The sequence below is a fragment of the Panicum virgatum genome, chromosome 5K (genome assembly GCF_016808335.1).
Source record: "Panicum virgatum strain AP13 chromosome 5K, P.virgatum_v5, whole genome shotgun sequence".
NCBI classification, from domain to species: domain Eukaryota; kingdom Viridiplantae; phylum Streptophyta; class Magnoliopsida; order Poales; family Poaceae; genus Panicum; species Panicum virgatum.
The window spans coordinates 57776784-57795145 of record NC_053140.1 but is presented as its reverse complement, the minus strand read 5'-3'; positions in this window follow the sequence as shown (position 1 = coordinate 57795145).

Below are 18362 nucleotides of genomic sequence, written 5' to 3'. Positions count from 1 at the left end.
TAAGCAGCATAACTAAAATTATCTGAATAATTACTGGCCGATGCAATATGTATACCACTATTATGACTAGCAACATCATCATGAGAATTTATGGTACTAGCAAAATAATCCGTAGAAACATATGATGTACTTGCATGCTTTACCTCAGTCGTGGTGAAGTAATATTGTTGTGGTACATATAAATAACCCGCCATGTATACTTCTTAGTAGGTCTTGATGCTTCTGGTCTTGTAATCAATAAATCCAGATATATTTGATAATCCGAGCAATCAATAACCAACACTTTGCCTTTTCTTTTGATCTTTGATATGCAGCAGCAAGCAAAGTAGAGTGCAATCGGCTTGAGCAGCCTGATGCAATACCACAATTATATTTGCAATTGGTCTAAAGAGACCAGATGCAATAACAAGGGCGAACCAAAATAGTAGATCAATTAACACAGGGCTAGGGTAGAAAAATTTGGTTGCTTTAATAACCAGAATTATCTTCCCAGCGGAGTCGCCAAAATGTGTTGACGCAAATCTCGGTTAACACACGAGAGCACTCGAACGTGCGAGTCGCAAACGGACCGAATAGCTCTGGGGCTACGTAGACCGGTCAGACCGGTTTCTAGGGTTTCGCTGGAATCGGTCGTCTCGAGGGATAAGTATCACACTTACGTGGTGAAGAGCGGCAAGATTTACGAGCAAACCAGCAAAGGATAACCAACGCGCTTACGTGACGAAGAACGACTAGTTTACGAGCAAACTAACAAAGACCGTCGAAACTCTCGCCCGGGAGGGACCCCGTCGGGGTGTGAACGTCGCCGGACGTGCCCTAGGTCGACCAGCGAGCTTAGGACGCCATCAATGGCCACGGAGATCATGATGGACAGCATGGGAGATTGGAAAAAACTAGAGTTTAGAGGTAAAAAGTAGATGCATAATGTTTTGTTCGATTGGGTGTGTCTCAATTGGCCATAGCCCTCTATATTTATAGGGTGGGAAGGTCTGTACCCGTGGGAGGTCAAAAATATGTTACAAACCGACCTAGAATCAAATTACAACTCTAATTCGGACTAATCTGCTAAAAGCCGGTCAGACCGGTCACCAAATCCGGTCAGACCGGACTCCTCGTGCTGCACAATAGCCAAAACCGGTTAGACCGGTACCCAAATCCGGTCAGACCGGTTTTGCTCAGATAGGCGAATTTTTTGGCGTCATAACTCCTACACCCGGACTCCGAATTAGGCGATCCATATGTCCGTTTCGATCGTCTCGATGAGGGCTTCGTCTTGATGCATTAAAACCCATGATTTGACCTCATCTTGATGTCTTTTTGTGCCCATCTTTGTCTCATTGATGAAATCATATCCAGAATATCCCAAAACAATCTTCATATCCTGCACAATGGTCATATATGCCAAACTTGCAAAATAATAAGAGTTAATATTGAATTTGCTATTTTATCTTACCTACTGATCATGCCAATTTTGAGTGTCAACCGAATGATGTGGTGTCGTTGCAGCAGGCGATCGGCGACCCCCACCTGTGGCGGCGCCCTCCAACGCTCCATGGAGTTGCAGACGGTGATCACCGTCGCCGGAGGCGTAGCGTCCGACCACCGTGGTGTGGGAGAAGACCCAGGCCTTACAGCTTGCTGCAGGACGCCATGCCCCGCCGGCCGCGCCGTCGGCTGGCTGCTATCTGCTCCCGCTTCGCCGGGCTCGGATGGCCATGACCCACGAAACGCACACCTCCTGTCGTTGCTGACGAAGCTTACTTTGATTATGCAACTAATACACATACATCCTTGATTTGCCGGCGCAATCGGCTCATCGGATGCGGAGCTCCGCGCGTTGTTGAGGAGAACGACAGCCGAGCGGGGAAGAAGGAAGGATAAGGAAAGGACCTTGGCTGTCTTGCAAAGATCAAAGGCGATCGGTGGCCGTACATCAACAATCGAACGACCACGAGTGGCCCAGGGGTGGACGGTATTTCAAATACCGTCCACCCCGAAGCGGTATTTCGTCTACCGTCCGCCCGCGGGGTCAGGCGCCGGCCACCTTGCCGGGATTTGTGAACCAGGAACTCGCCGCCACGGCCTCGAACGCGAGCTCACAACCTGCCATGGACGCGTTCCAGGCTCCGTCCACCGTGCTGGTGCCCAGGCCGGCGCGGCTCGTCGGCGGCGCCGTGACCTCTACCGCGAGCTGCCGGAGCAATGTCGACCGCGAGCTCCTCGATCTGACGTTCCCGCACTTCCGCTGCACAGGCCGGCCGACTGTCGCGCGCTCGTCATCGTCGCAGGATCCATCGGAAACTTCTCTAGTTATTCCGTGTTCGCCGGCGACTTCGATTATGCAACTTGTGCTCCCTTGATTTGCCGGCGCAATCGGCCTCGGTTGTGTGAGCGCCGCTGCTCACCACCGCCGCGCCGCCGGCGCCTCTCGCGGCGCTCGGCCACTGACGTGATGTGGGGGCATGGCGCTCCAACAGCGTGTCCAACCTCCGCCCTTGTGCTGCCATGGACAAAGTCAGCGGCTCCTGCAAACTGCGACGGACGGACGGAGTGGGCAAGTAGCACAGCATGGTGCGGACGGGGGACCTTGTCTTGCTACTTGGCAGTTGCAGTGTATTTTATCCCCTTTCCTTACCTACTGAACTGTAAATGCGTCTCAGCAAAGATCGTAAAGCTGAACATTGGAGGTAAACAAAGTTTGGAACACTTATGGATCCTGAACATTCAGATGCTGACGTCTTTCCCCTGCATTTCCGATTGAATGCCATTGGATGCAAGACGGCATCGGAGTGTTACTTACACATTGCTGTTCATGCTGTCACGGATCGAGAGCCTGAAGAGATCGTGAGTGTTGGATGGGAGAGCAGAGCAGGTCGCTTGGAGCATACTCCAGAAAGTCGCCGTGCGGCAGCGAGCGCACGCGGCTGTGCGGCAGGACAGAAGTCGCGGCGTCCGAGTCAACGTCGTCGCAGTCGAATCCAGCTAGTAGCCTCCTCGTCGTGGCTGCGAAGGCGATCGCCCTCGCCGCAGGCACGCTCGCCGCGGAAGTCAGAACGCCCAGGACCGCGCCGGCAATGGCGCCGCCGTACGGATCCACCTCTCATGTCCGGCGAGATAAGCATCGCACCTGCCCACAAAGCTCTCGGAACCATCCGAAGTGATTCTTGCCGCCACTAGACTCTTATAACTCGTCGCGCGACGCGCGGCTCATCGGAGGCTCGGAGCTCCGCGCGTTGCCGAGGAGAACGGCAGCCGAGCGAGGAAGAAGGCGATGGGCCCATCTGTCTTGCAATATCGAATGACAATCGTTGGCCGTACATCCACGATCGAACGGCCACTAGGGGGTTGACGGTATTCGAAATACCGTCCACCCGGTCGGTATTTCGCCTACCGTCCCCCCACGGGTGCCGCCGCCGGCCACCTGGCCGGGATTGTAGACCAGAATCCTCGCCGCCACGGCCTCGAAGGCGAGCTCGGAACCCGATATGCGCGCGTTCCAGACCCCTCCTACCGTGCTGGTGCCCAGGCCGGCGCGGCTCGTCGGCGCCGCCGTGACCTCGACCGCGAGCTGGCACAGCAATGGCGACCGCGAGCTCCTTTGACGTTCCCGCACTTCCGCTGCACAGGACGGCCGACCGTCGCAGGATCGATCGGAAACGTCTCGGTTAATTCCGTGTGCTGCCATGGACAACTTTCTCACGGTGCTGACGGCATGGAGCGGACGCGGGGCCGGAGCCGGACGGGGACCCTTTGCCTTGCTACTTGGGCGTTGACTAGGCCAGCGTTGTCTGTGATAGCTATTTTGGTTCAGCAATCAAAAGGCCGATATCTGAAGCGCCAGGCGGCGGGGGATGGCGGCTGGTTCGGCCACGCGCCCTCCTCCATCCTGTGGTACGCGTGGTCCGCGGCGGCGGCTAGCCGCGACGCACTGAGAGGGATGAAGGCGAGGAACGACATGGCCGGCCGGAGCCCGTGTGAGCCGGCGGGCAGATTGATGGGAGCCCCGTGAAGCCTCAGCTCGTCGGCGAGGGCAAAATCTCGGGTGGATCGGAGATAGATAACTAACGCAACGCGTGGGCCAGCTTTGTAGTTTGGGGAAGGCGAGCGGGGCCGGGCCAGTTCGGGAATCGGGACGCCGGTGGAGTCGTCTCGAGTCCAGATAGGATTGCGAAAGGGAGTAATTCCGAAACGCTACTCGCACCTGTGTTTGAAAAACTCTCAAGATAGATAGAGACTTGCAAAAACAGAATACGTTTCAAATTTAGGACATGAGTAGACTCCTTGGGAGTTTGGACAGCATGCAACATGATGTCACGGGGACACGCAAGGTAATGCTTCGCAATCAGAAACCATATGGTGCTGGCTGCAGAAACTGAGCAGGTTAGCAATGAAACGGGGCGGATCGATGCAATTAACATTGCCGGCGGAAGAACAACCCTGTTTTTTTTTGTCTCTGAACGGCATCCTTTCCCCTCGCGGCACTGGAGAGCATGCCGCGGTAGGATAGTGTGGTGCCGTTGCAGCAGGCGATCCCCACCGGCGGCGGCGCCCTCCAACGCTCCACGGAGTTGCAGACGGCGGTCACCGTCGCCGGAGGCGTAGCGTCCGACCACCGTGACGCGGGAGAAGACCCAGGCCTTACAGCTCGTTGCAAGACGCCATGCCCGGCCGGCCGGGCCGTCGGCTGGCATGGCTGGCTGCTACCGCCTGCTCCCGCTGCGCTTGATGGCCATGACCCACGAAACGCACACCTCCTGGCTCCTGTCATTGCTGACGAAGCTTACTTCGATTATGCAGCTAATACCCTGCACATACACCCTTGATTTGCCGGCACAATCGGCTCATCGGAGGCTCGGAGCTACGCGCGCTGTCGAGGAGAACGACGGCCGAGCGAGGAAGAAGGAAAAGGGGCCTTGGCTGTTTTGCAAATATCAAAAGTCATCGGTGGCCGTACATCAACGATCGAACGGCCTAGAGAGGTCCAGGGGTGGACGGTATTTGGGATACCGTCCACCCGATCGGGTATTTCGTCCCCCGTCCCCCCACTCACGGGGTCACCGGGTCAGGCGCCTCTCGCCGCCGGCCACCTCGCCGGGATTTGTCGACCAGGAGCTCGCCACCACGGCCTCGAACGTGAGCTCATAACCTGCCATGGACGCGTTCCAGTCTCCGTCCACCGTGCTGGTGCCCAGGCCGGCGCGGCTTGTCGGCGCCCGCCGTGACCTCAACCGTGAGCTGCCACGGCAGTGTCGGCCGCGAGCTCCTCCGACGTTCCCGCACTTGGCGCTGCACATGCCGACGGTCGCGCGCTCACCATCATCGCAGGATCGAATGAAAACGCCTCTAATTAATCCGTGTTCGTCGGCGACTTCGATTATGCAACTTTATACTCCCTTGAGGCCTTGATTTGCCGGCGCAACCGGCGTCTCGACATTCATGGCCCGGCGCTTTCCATCCATCTAATCAGCTCGCCTAACTGTCTCTTCTTGATTCTCTCGCGCCGCCGCCTCTCTCACGGCCCTAGCTAGCTCCTCGGGTGTTGGGTGGGAGAGCAGAGCGGGTCGTTTGGAAGATGCTCCGAAAGTCGCCGTTCGGCAGCGAGCGCACGCCGGCTAGCTGCGGCATCACAGCACAACAGTAGTGGTGTCCGAGTCAACGTCGCGGTCGAAGCCAGCTAGTAGCCTCCTCGTCGTGGCTGCGAAGGCGCTCGCCCTCGCCGCACGCTCGCCGCGGAAGTCAGAACGCCCAGGACCGCGCCGGCAATGGCGCCGCCGTACGGATCCACCTCTCATGTCCGGCGAGATAAGCATCGCACCTGCCCACGAAGCTCTCGGAACCATCCGAAGTGATTCTTGCCGCCACTGGACTCTTAACTCGTCGCGCGACGCGCGGCTCATCGGAGGCTCGGAGCTCCGTGCGTTGCCGAGGAGAACGGCAGCCGAGCGAGGAAGAAGGCGATGGGCCCTATCTGTCTTGCAATATCAAAGGCGATCGGTGGCCGTACATCAACAATCGAACGGGCAAGAGTGGCCCAGGGGTGGACGGTATTTGAAATACCGTCCGCCCGGTCGGTATTTCGCCTACCATCCCCCCACGGCCACGGCCCACAGGTGCCGCCGCCGGCCACCTGGCCGGAATTGTGGACCAGAATCCTAGCCGCCAAGGCCTCGAAGGCAAGCTCGGAACCCGCTATGCGCGCGTTCCAGGCCCCGCCCACCGTGCTGGTGCCCAGGACGGCGCGGCTCGGGGCGCCGCCATGACATCAACCGTGAGCTGCCACGGCAATGTCGACAGCGAGATCCTCAGACGTTCCCGCACTTGCGCTGCACGGGCCGACGGTCGCGCGCTCATCATCATCGCAACATCGAATGAAAACGCCTCTAGTTAATCCGTGTTCCTCGGCGACTTCGATTATGCAACTTATACACCCTTGATTTGACGGCGAATCGGCCTCGGCTTGTGTGTGGAGGTATAGGCGGCCTGCACCGCTGCTCAGTGCTCACCAACGCCGCGCCGCCGGCGCCTCTCGCCGCGCTAGGGCATCATGTGGTCACCAGGATCAATGTACACCGTCGGCGGCAGCCAAGGCGTTGACCGACTGACGCGCGACGCTGGCGTAGTGGCGTTGCCGTCGACCACGACCAGGTCGGCGCCGAGAAGCCGGACGCCAAGTCGGACTCGTCACGCCCGGCGCCAAGCGCATGGCGGTGCTCTAACTTCAGCCTCAACCAGTCCGGTCCTCTTCAGCCTCAAACATGCTCTTAGAATCGAGCATCACGCAGGCAGAGGCAGTTGACTGTTTCATGAGATTGTGCAGGAACCAGTACCTTGTGAATTGTGATGTTTGTGATTGTATTTTGAAAGGAGAATGAAGACTTCAAGTTGCAGTGTATTTTATCCCCTTTCATGGCCTACTGAACTGTAAATGCGTCTCAGCAAAGATCGCAGAGCTGAACGTTGGAAGTAAACAAAGTTTGGAGCACTTGTGGATCCTGAACATTCAGATGCTGACGTCTTTCCCCTGCAACCTGCATTTCCGATTGGATGCCATTGGATGCAAGACGGCATCGGACTGTTACTGCCACAATATGCTGTGCGGCAGCGAGCGCACGCGGCTGTGCGGCAGGACAGAAGTCGCGGCGTCCGAGTCAACGTCGTCGCCGCCGAAGCCAGCTAGTAGCCTCCTCGTCGTGGCTGCGAAGGCGCTAGCCGTAGCCGCAGGCGCGCACACTGCGGAAGTCAGAATGCCCAGGACCGCGCCGGCAATGGCGCCGCCGTACTGCTCCACCTCTCTCGTCCGCCGGGATAAGATTCGCACCTGCCTACAAAGCTCTCGCAACCATCGGAAGGATTCATGCGGCCACTGCACTCTGCCTCGCCGCGCGACGCGCGGCTCATTGGAGGCTCGGAGCTCCGCGAGTTGTCGTGGAGAACGGCAGCCGAGCGAGGAAGAAGGCGACGGGTCCTCGCTGTCTTGCAATATCAAAAGGCAATCGGTGGCCGTACATGCACGATCGAACGGCCACTAGTGGCCCAGGGGGTGGACGGTATTTCAAATACCGTCCACCCGGTCGGTATTTCCGCCGTCCCCCCACGGGGTCAGGCGCCTACCGCCGCCGGCCACCTGGGCGGGATCGTGGACCAGAATCCTCGCCGCCACGGCCTCGAATCCGAGCGCAGAACCTGCTACGCGCGCGTTCCAGGCCCCGTCCCCCGTTCTGGTGCCCAGGCCGGCGTGGCTCGTCGGCGCCGCCGTGACCTCCACCTCGAGCTGCCACAGCAATGTCCACCGAGAGAGCTCCTCTGACGTTACCGCACTTCCGCTGCACAGGCCGGCCGACCGTCACGCACTCGTCATCGTCGCAGGAACCATCGGAAACGTTTCTAGTTATTCCGTGTTCGCCGGCGACTTGAATTATTCAAGCGGCCTCGGCTTGTGCGAGCGCCGCTGCTCACCGACGCCGCGCCGCCGGCGCCTCTCGCCGCGCTCGGCCCCGGCCGTGATGTGGAGGCATGGCGCTCCAACAGCGTGTCCAACTTGCCAAGTCCTCCGCCCTTGTGCTGCCATGGACAAGTCGGCGGCTCCTGCGTGCAAACTGCGACGGAGTGGGGCAACGCACAGCACGGTGCTGACGGCATGGAGCGGACGCAGCACAGTACTCCCTTGTCTTGCTACTTGGCCGTTAACTAGGCCAGGGTGCGAACTACACCACGATCCTCTCAATGTTGTACTATCTTCTATTCGCGGAGTGTCTGGGATAGCTATTTTTCTGAACTTGGCGCTGAGACCATCAAAGTTTGATCAATTTGTGAGTTTTTTTTGGGATCTGATAGTAGCCAGTCTTGGCATATACTATTCAAACATGTCAAACAATAAGTAGGCTTTCTGATTTCTGAAATCTCACAAAAGGAACATTGTTAAGGGGTTGTGCTTCCCATCTTTGAGGTTGAACGATGCATGACTACTGATCAATGTGAGTTGATTAATGTAGAACTTTAAAAGGAAAACCATAAGAAGAGGGAAAAAAAGAGATGTCAAATGTTAAAAGTTATTCTCAAATGTGGATCTTTTAAGGTGAGAATGGTAACTACTACATTCAATGTTGCTTTCCATGGAGGATATGGGATTCCAATACAGATGATGAATGGAGTCCTTAGTAGAATGCTATAAAATAACTGTAGAACTTATTGAGTTCGTACAGATCAGATCATCTTTACATGCCTTGAACATTAACATTTAATGTTGGATACACATATTCAGTTATACTTGCACAACATCCATAATTCCATCAGTGATCCAGCTTCCAATTGTGAAATCTGGGACTCTGGAGGTTCATTTCTCCTGTCATTTTCCATTTCTTTTTAAATGCCACATTATTTTTCCATTTTGATTTAGTGTTTTGGTATTTTGTCTTGAATAGCGAATAGCGATGACGAGGGATGATGGGGCCCAGAGGGTTACTCAAATGCCAATTTGATGGTGGTAAGCTCCACCTGTATATTTAATTAGGTTTAGGCTTTTCCCACCAAACGGCTAATGAAAAGAACATTGCTCAGTTACATACAATATGTCTGTTTTCCTTGTAATCAATTCGAAGAACATTTCAGAAAATTGAACTCTAAGCTTCTATAGATTCCAGGCATGCTAGACTGTTTTGGCTCGTGGATATGTGATGCATTTTATAGCAATGCTACCATGGTAGGAGTGAAAGAGGATTGCATAAGGTATGCTGAAACAGTTTCTCTCTTAAGTAGGAAATGTGGGAGTAAATGAATGTGGTTTTCATGCATTGAGAATGCCCCGGTCATCTATAGCTAATATATTATTTGCCAATTATGAATCCTCTATTGTTTATTATTCAAATTTATTTTTTTGTAAAACATTAAATATTAATCACTGGAGCTGCTAAAATGGACTCTGCACTTGATGCATCAGCTCCTCAAGGCATGCTGCAGAATGCATCTGGCTTGAGTGGCGCTACTACTTTATTTTGTTATGTGCTGCAGACTTGTCGGGTGTGATCCCTATATTTGATTTAGGGTCTGCATTCATCTGTTATTTATTCCCTGTCCATTCCAACGATGTGGTTGTGGGACTCTTAGAATGGAAAGGTTTGTGAAGTAGTTGAGTAGAGTTTGCTGACGAGTTGGATGGTAAGAAAGTTATAACTCGAGGAATTGCACTTTGATTTGGCTATGCTAAATTGAAATCAGGACTGCTGGTGTGAAAATGAAGAGTACCTCCTAGGATTAAAAGCTATTAATATTGTTGCTTGTTTTGAATGGATAATGACATCAGCGCTTGCAGCTGGGGAAGAAGTTAAAAGATTATTGTAAGAGTCATGGGTACTACAAGTAAAGCCTGAATGCCTGATCAATCTTCGGCCTTGCTGATGCCAGATGTATGCCATCAAGCATGAGCTTCATTGGTTCTGAAGCGAAGCTTTTATCCTTTTCTATCCTTGTCAGTCCATTTTCCAGTATCTAACAATAGTTCTTTACGTTTCCGCATGTTATCAGAAATTAATGTTATGGATGATTTCCCAGTCTCTTAGTTATATATACACTTGAAGGTGATGCTTATGGTACAAATTTTCTGTTGCTATATTTTGTTATAAATATTTCTATGATGAAGATTGATGCTTATGGAGAGAATTTGTTTCATCCGTAGCAACGCACGAGCATTATGCTAGTAGACTTTCAAAATAGAATACGATTCAAATTGAGGACATGAGTAAACTCCTTGGGAGTTTGGACAGCAACATGTCATGATGTCACGCGGACACGCAAGGAAATGCTTCGCAATCAGAAGCCATATGGTGCTGGCTGCAGAAACTGAGTAGGTTAGAAATGAAACGAGGCGGATCGATGCAATTGGCATTGCCGGCGGAAGAACAACCCTGTTGTTGTTGTTTTTGGTCTTTGAACGGCATCCTTTCCCGTCTCGACACTGGAGAGCATGCCGCAGTAGGATGTGTTGACACAAATCTCGGTCAACACACGAGAGCACTCGAACGTGCGAGTCGCAAACGGACCGAATAGCCGTGGGGCTACGTAGACCGGTCAGACCGGTTGAGCAAACCGGTCAGATCGGTTTCTAGGGTTTCGCTGGAATCGGTCGTCTCGAGGGATAAGTATCACACTTATGTGGTGAAGAGCGGCAAGGTTTACGAGCAAACCAGCAAAGGATAACCAACGCGCTTACGTGACGAAGAACGACTAGTTTACGAGCAAACTAGCAAAGGCCGTCGAAGCTCTCGCCCGGGAGGGACCCCGTCAGGGTGTGAACATCGCCGGACGTGCCCTAGGTCGACCAGCGAGCTTAGGACGCCATTAATGGCCGTGGAGATCACGATGGACAGCAAGGGAGATTGGAAAAGACTAGAGTTTAGAAGTAAAAAGTAGATGCATAATGTTTTGTTCGATTGGGTGTGTCTCAATCGGCCATAGCCCTTTATATTTATAGGGTGGGAAGGTCTGTACCCGTGGGAGGTCAAAAATATGTTACAAACCGACCTAGAATCAAATTACAACTCTAATTCGGACTAATCTGCTAAAAACCGGTCAGACCAGTCACCAAATCCGGTCAGACCGGACTCCTCGTGCTGCGCAGCAGCCAAAACCGGTCAGACCGGTCCCCAAATCCGGTTAGACCGGTTTTGCTCCGATAGGCGAACTTTCTGGCGCCATAACTCCTACACCCGGACTCCGAATTAGGCGATCCATATGTCCGTTTCGATCGTCTCGACGAGGGCTTCGTCTTGATGTATTAAAACCCATGATTTGACTTCATCTTGATGCCTTTTTGTGCCCATCTTTGTCTCATTGATGAAATCATATCCAGAATATCCCAAAATGATCTCCATATCCTGCACAATGGTCATATATGCCAAACTTGCAAAATAATAAGAGTTAATATTGAATTGGCTATTTTGGCCTTTATCTTGCCTACTTCAGGTCATGCCAATTTTGAGTGTCAACATATGCCCCCTTGTTTCTTGGTAAAGCTTGCGTACTAAGAAACATCTCTTTTAGCCAAAATCATAGAAGACCGATGACTAATACTAGTACATCATCTATGTTTTTATTCTAAAACTAATAAAACTTCATCGGCCATGTTACTCTAACCAGGATGAAAATATCATCTTTGTTGTTTTTATTTGCACATGATGAGTGAGATACAAGCCCGAGTACACACCACCTCGGCTATGAATACTTGATGCAATGGCTAGAACCATCTTCACCACATATGCCTAAATCGACCAAATCATTATGAAAACAATCGGTCTTTGCAATGCTCCTCAACTTAGCATAAAGTAACCCAACATAACACCTTCGGCATCTTGATGGCATAACTCATCATCAAAATATAATTGAATGTAAAATGCCAAACTTTTATACAGCTAGAACTATGTAGATAATCAATAAAAATTTTTCTCCAAACACTAACATCGGCTGCATTATGATTTTGGGCCACCCTAGCCGACTTAGTGTTTTCTGCAGTAAAAATTGGTTAAACCGGTTCCACAAGAGGTTAGACCGGTCATGGAATCCGGTCAGACCGGTCTCAAAAACCGGTTGGACCGGTTTGTCCAGAGAGTGCACCTTGGTATCAACAAACATCGGCCTTTTGATATGAAATTGATCTTTTCTAATCATATAGCCAGATGTTTGATGTGTCAAAATATTTGCTCCGTTATCAACATGTCTAGGTATATGGTAAATGACAAATTCATCAAATCAAGATATCACATCTAGACATTCTCATGATAATCCTTTTGCGATCCAAATAAGCATCAGTTCAGCTTAAGTACTTGCTGCACCTATCAATATTGAATCACCAAACGCTTTTGCTTATTTCACACCTATGGATCACAAGATTTCTAGCTCGAATACAAAACTTCATATTCGGCCTAAATATTGGTGTAAAATGTTTAAACCGGCTATACGTCTCAAAATAGCATCATTTGATGAAACAAAAACAACACCAGTGCCTTGAGAACTCTTTCAAACCGATAAAAAAAACAAATCCATAGGGTAAAAATGCTCATTTTACTAATACCTTGCCCCCCCCGAGCATTAAAATAATTAAGTGATATCTTATCGGGAAGCTTAACACTTTATGACGATGATCAAAGACATTCATCGGCCGTATGTGTTGCCAAGGATGATACAAATTATCGTCCACATTAAATTCATCTATAAGAATATGTATAGCCGAAATAGTGTAGAGAGACATATAAAATCCAGAATAAAAACCATCTCTAGGAACTAAATATTTCGGCTTTTGAAATTAATCAACATGCATAATAATTTGGTGATAATCCTCCTTGATATAAAGACCCACATGGCGTCCAAGGATCAAAATAAGAGCATGAGGGATAACCAAACATATTCATGGATGAATTCCAATACACAGGCGTATATGGCATTTGTGAATCAAATGGATGATGTACTGACCAATAATTTTGATGATTTGGTGCAAATCTTATATTTGAAGATCGCCTCTTGGACCTTCTATTCTTCTATAATTGCATTGCACCTTCCGCGCAAACATCATCTTCGTCTTGAGTTTGAATGCTTCCTTTAGGAACCCACGCCATGCCTTTTTCTTTTAGCTCCTGGACACTAAGTCTCTGGAGCTTCTTCTTTTGCCAACCTGATGAGCCAAGTAAATACCTTGGCTGTGCTTGAGCTTTGGACAGCGGTACCTTCTTCTTGATTTTCGGCTCCTTTAACCTCTTTTGCCTAGATTTGGTATTTGGAATATCAACAGCTGAATTTTCCTTTTCATTGCCATTAATAGCCGAAGTCTTTAACACATTAATCGACTTTTTAGCAATTGTATTCAGATCTAAACTTTAGCTTTGCGACCATCCTTTTTCACTACATAAATCTGCTTGACAACCTTTTTCTTCTCTTGAACTCTAGACCGATACTTTGGCTTAAATCGGTCATTCTCAACGCACGGCTGCCCTGCACATGATGATTCTCTTGGTGCTGCATACTCTACATGATATGGTCTAAAATATGAAGGGGTATGTGCCCATGGATCATCCCATCCCCATGATGAATAGTGATGAAAACTATCGGGATGCAGAGCGTTTGGAATTGGCATCGATGGCCCCGAAGGAGAATATGGTGCGGTTGAATGAAAGTTTTTTCTTTGCCAATTCCAACTCCCAAAATTATGCTTAGAAGGTAATCTTGATGATTTAACATCATTTGACCGATTAACACGTTTGGCATCATTCTCTTTTAAGTATTTAGCCAGAAGTTCATCAAAACTGAAATTCAGCTTCTTGCCCTTGTGCTTATTATGGTATTTAGCTCCATTTATCTTAAGACGCTCTGATTTCAATATTTCTGGGTGTCCCTGATCAGAACCGGTCTGACCGGTTGAGCAAACCGATCTGACCTGTCTTGTCAACACAGCAAGAGTAATCGGTTCTTGTTCCGATTGTGAAGAACCTGTTTGCCCCCCCCCCCCAGTATTTTCCAGATTTTTATTAAGCTCATCGTCCTTCGAAACATCTTCAATTTGGACGATGTCTTCTATATCACTTGAGGGCTTAGAATCTTCCTCCTCACCAATATTCTCTTGTTACATGGACTGGCCGATGTTGGCCAATTTTGTAACTTTTTATCATCAAGATCAATTGATTTCAATTGGTCATTCTCTTGTTCATGAGCAAATTTCATTCGTCCGGAGTTAATGGCCGATTGTATAATTTGGCGAAACATATTGCAATTCTGAATACTGTGATCAAATGAATTATGTAATTTGCAATAATCTCGCTCCTTTGCATCAAGAGATGACAACAAGACTTTGTGACCAAAAGGTTTAATAAAATTCTTCTCCAGCAATATATCAAATAAATCATCACACAAAGTCAAATCGAAAGTATATTTTATTTTCTCTAACCGGTGCTTTTGTGAAGAAGGTTTTAAGGCTGAGCAAATGAATGGTTCAGATTTCTCATTAATCCATTCGGCTATACCTTTCCTTGTGCTTCTCACATCCGATACTTTAGAGCTTATCACTATATCATCATCAGATTTCACAATGCTTTTTGGTTTTGGTTTCTTGTTTTTAATCCTAAAATGACCACAAGTAAACCATGTAGAGAAAAATTTTGGCAACGATGACGAAGCGAGTCTAAATGCCAAAATATTATTATTATCGGCCTTTCTAATTTTCACAATGCACTGGCCGACACTATCTAAAATTATTTTGTTGCTAGCAAGTAAATTACCTGTCTCAATCGATCTTCTAGGATTATTCACAATCATATCTCTAGTAGATGTATCGACTGAAATCATATGATCTGATTTGGAATTGGGTAAATTACATGAAAAGCGTACCTTGTCAAATATGATAGAGAGGCGAGGAACCTTTATGTGGATGATATCATGCCTTTCCTCCCGATGCCCACCTGCAGCACTTCCTGCAGGAACCGGTCTAACCGGTCGACTTGACCCGGTCTGACCGGTTGTTCCAGCACGACTGGACAACTCTGAATGTTGGCCCGTCAATATCTTGTCATTGCTCCTGAGATAATGGTCTCTAGTATCTTGATGTATATCACCGACCAAACTCCGTTCAGTCATAAATTATTGCTCACTATTGCACTTGACAAGGCTACTTACAGATATGGGTCTTTTAGCTTCCGAAAAGTCAAACATAGTTGTTTTATTGAATTTGGCAGGTTTTTGTACAACTAGACTTTTTTCTTTTAATACAATAGATTCGGGACAATCTTTATTCAATTCGGTTCTCACCATAACCGAATTGCTACCCATATCGGAATTATTCTTTCTTCCACTATCAACCGATGATGTAACCGGCTTTGTAGCTGCAAATCTCATTTCCTTGAATATATCGTCAATGGATGGTAATTCCATTACTTGAACAAATCCTTGCTCTGTTTCTTGGAAAAAAGATTTATACAATCTTATTTGTGTTTCTGCAAATTCGCTAAGCTTCTCCTCAAATTTCTTATCCTTGTTAAATCTTTTAATCACATCATTCTTAAGCTCAGCATGTTCTGCATCCCACAAAGTATTTGGCTTTTGCAATATAGTAGAAACACTGTTCGGTGCAGACTTTTGTGCAAAATCACAACCATGAACTTTCGGTAACGAAGAATGAGTAGTACCGAAACTATGTGATGATGCATGAGATGAGACACATGAAGAATTAATCTATGGAGATGAATGTGATCTTGCTGAATTCTCATTAATTCGGCTATAAGTATTGGAAACATCTGGAACCAAAGTATGAGTATTAGTATTTATATATGGTGCTGAATTTATACATGCATCTTCCACTCTAGCATATAATGGTTGAGAATAATTGGCCGGATATCTAAAATCAGCATGGCCAATTTTCTCATTCATCGGCATGCTTTGAGTCAAATATTCTGAATTTGTTGCCGATGAATAAGCATATGAAACACCTTGCTGAACAGTATTAAAATCATTAGCGCATGATGTATCATAAAGATTGGCCGAACTCACTATGTTAGTTTGGCCTTGATAATTGTCCATCGGCATGTGAACTTGTTCTGCTGCCGATGTATGAAAATATGTATGTTGTATGTTGCTAGTAGCATCAAAATTCAGATTGTGCATATTATTTGGCATGGGCTGTTGCAAGCAATTTTCAGAATTATAAGCAGCATAACTAAAACTATCTGAATAATTACTGCCGATGCAATATGTATACCACTATTATAACTAGCAACATCAACATGAGAATTTATGGTACTAGTAAAATAATCAGTAGAAACATATGATGTATTTGCATGCTGTACCTCAGGCGTGGTGAAGTAATATTGTTGTGGTACATATAACTAACCCTCCATGTATACTTCTTAGTAGGTCTTGATGCTTCTGGTCTTGTAATCAATAAATCAAGATATATTTGATAATCCAAGCAATCAATAACCAACATTTTGCCTTTTCTTTTGATCTTTGATATGCAGCAGCAAGCAAAGTAGAGTGCAATCGGCTTGAGCAACCTGATGCAATGCCACAATTATATTTGCAATTGGTCTAAAGAGACCAGATGCAATAACAAGGGCCAACCAAAATACTAGATCAATTAACACAGGGCTAGGGTAGAAAAATTTGGTTGCTTTAATAACCAGAATTATCTTCCCCAGCGGAGTCGTCAAAATGTGTTGACGCAAATCTCGGTCAACACACGAGAGCACTCGAACGTGCGAGTCGCAAATGGACCGAATAGCCGTGGGGCTACGCAGACCGGTCAAATTGGTTTTTAGGGTTTCGCTAGAATCGGTCGTCTCGAGGGATAAGTATCACACTTACGTGGTGAAGAGCGGCAATGTTTACGAGCAAACCAGCAAAGGATAACCAACGCGCTTACGTGACGAAGAACGACTAGTTTACGAGCAAACTAGCAAAGGCCGTCGAAGCTCTCGCCCGGGAGGGACCCCGTAAGGGTGTGAACATCGCCGGACGTGCCCTAGGTCGACCAGCGAGGTTAGGACGCCATCAATGGCCGTGGAGATCACGATGCACAGCAAGGGAGATTGGAAAAGACTAGAGTTTAGAAGTAAAAAGTAGATGCATAATGTTTTGTTCGATTGGGTGTGTCTCAATCGGCCATAGCCATTTATATTTATAGGGTGGGAAGGTCTGTACCCGTGGAAGGTCAAAAATATGTTACAAACCGACCTAGAATCAAATTACAACTCTAATTCGGACTAATCTGCTAAAAACCAGTCAGACCGGTCACCAAATCTGGTCAGACCGGACTCCTCGTGCTGCACAATAGCCAAAACCGGTCAGACCAGTACCCAAATCCGGTCAGACCGGTTTTGCTCAGATAGGCGAACTTTCTGGCGCCATAACTCCTACACCCGGACTCCGAATTAGGCGATCCATATGTCCGTTTCGATCGTCTCGACGAGGGCTTCGTCTTGATGCATTAAAACCCCATGATTTGACCTCACCTTGATGTCTTTTTGTGCCCATCTTTGTCTCATTGATGAAATCATATCTAGAATATCCCAAAACGATCTCCATATCCTGCACAATGATCATATATGCCAAACTTGCAAAATAATAAGCGTTAATATTGAATTGGCTATTTTATCTTGCGTACTTCAGATCATGCCAATTTTGAGTGTCAACCGAATGGTGTGGTGTCGTTGCAGCAGGCGATCGGCGATCCCCACCTGTGGCGGCGCCCTCCAACGCTCCATGGAGTTGCAGACGGTGATCACCGGCACCGGAGGCGTAACGTCCGACCACCGTGGTGCGGGAGAAGACCCAGGTGTTACAGCTTACTGCAGGACGCCATGCCCGGCCGGCCGCGCCGTCGGCTGGCTGCTATCTGCTCCCGCTTCGCTGGGCTCGGATGGCCATGACCTACGAAACGCACACCTCCTGTCCTTGCTGACAAAGCTTACTTTGATTATGCAACTAATACACATACATCCTTGATTTGCCGGCGCAATCGGCTCATCGGAGGCCAATTTGATGGTTGTAAGCTCCACCTGTATATTTAATTAGGTTCAGGCTTTTCCCACCAAACGGTTGATGAAAAGAACATTGCTCAGTTACATACAATATGTCTGTTTTCCTTGTAATCAATTCGAAGAACATTTCAGAAAATTGAACTCTAAGCTTCTATAGATGCCGGGCATGCTAGACTGATTTGGCTCGTGGATATGTGATGCATTTTACAGCAATGCTACCATGGTAGGAGTGAAAGAGGATTGTATAAGGTATGCTGAAACAGTTTCTCTCTTAAGTAGGAAATGTGGGAGTAAATGAATGTGGTTTTCATGCATTGAGAATGCCCCGGTCATCTATAGCTAATATATTATTTG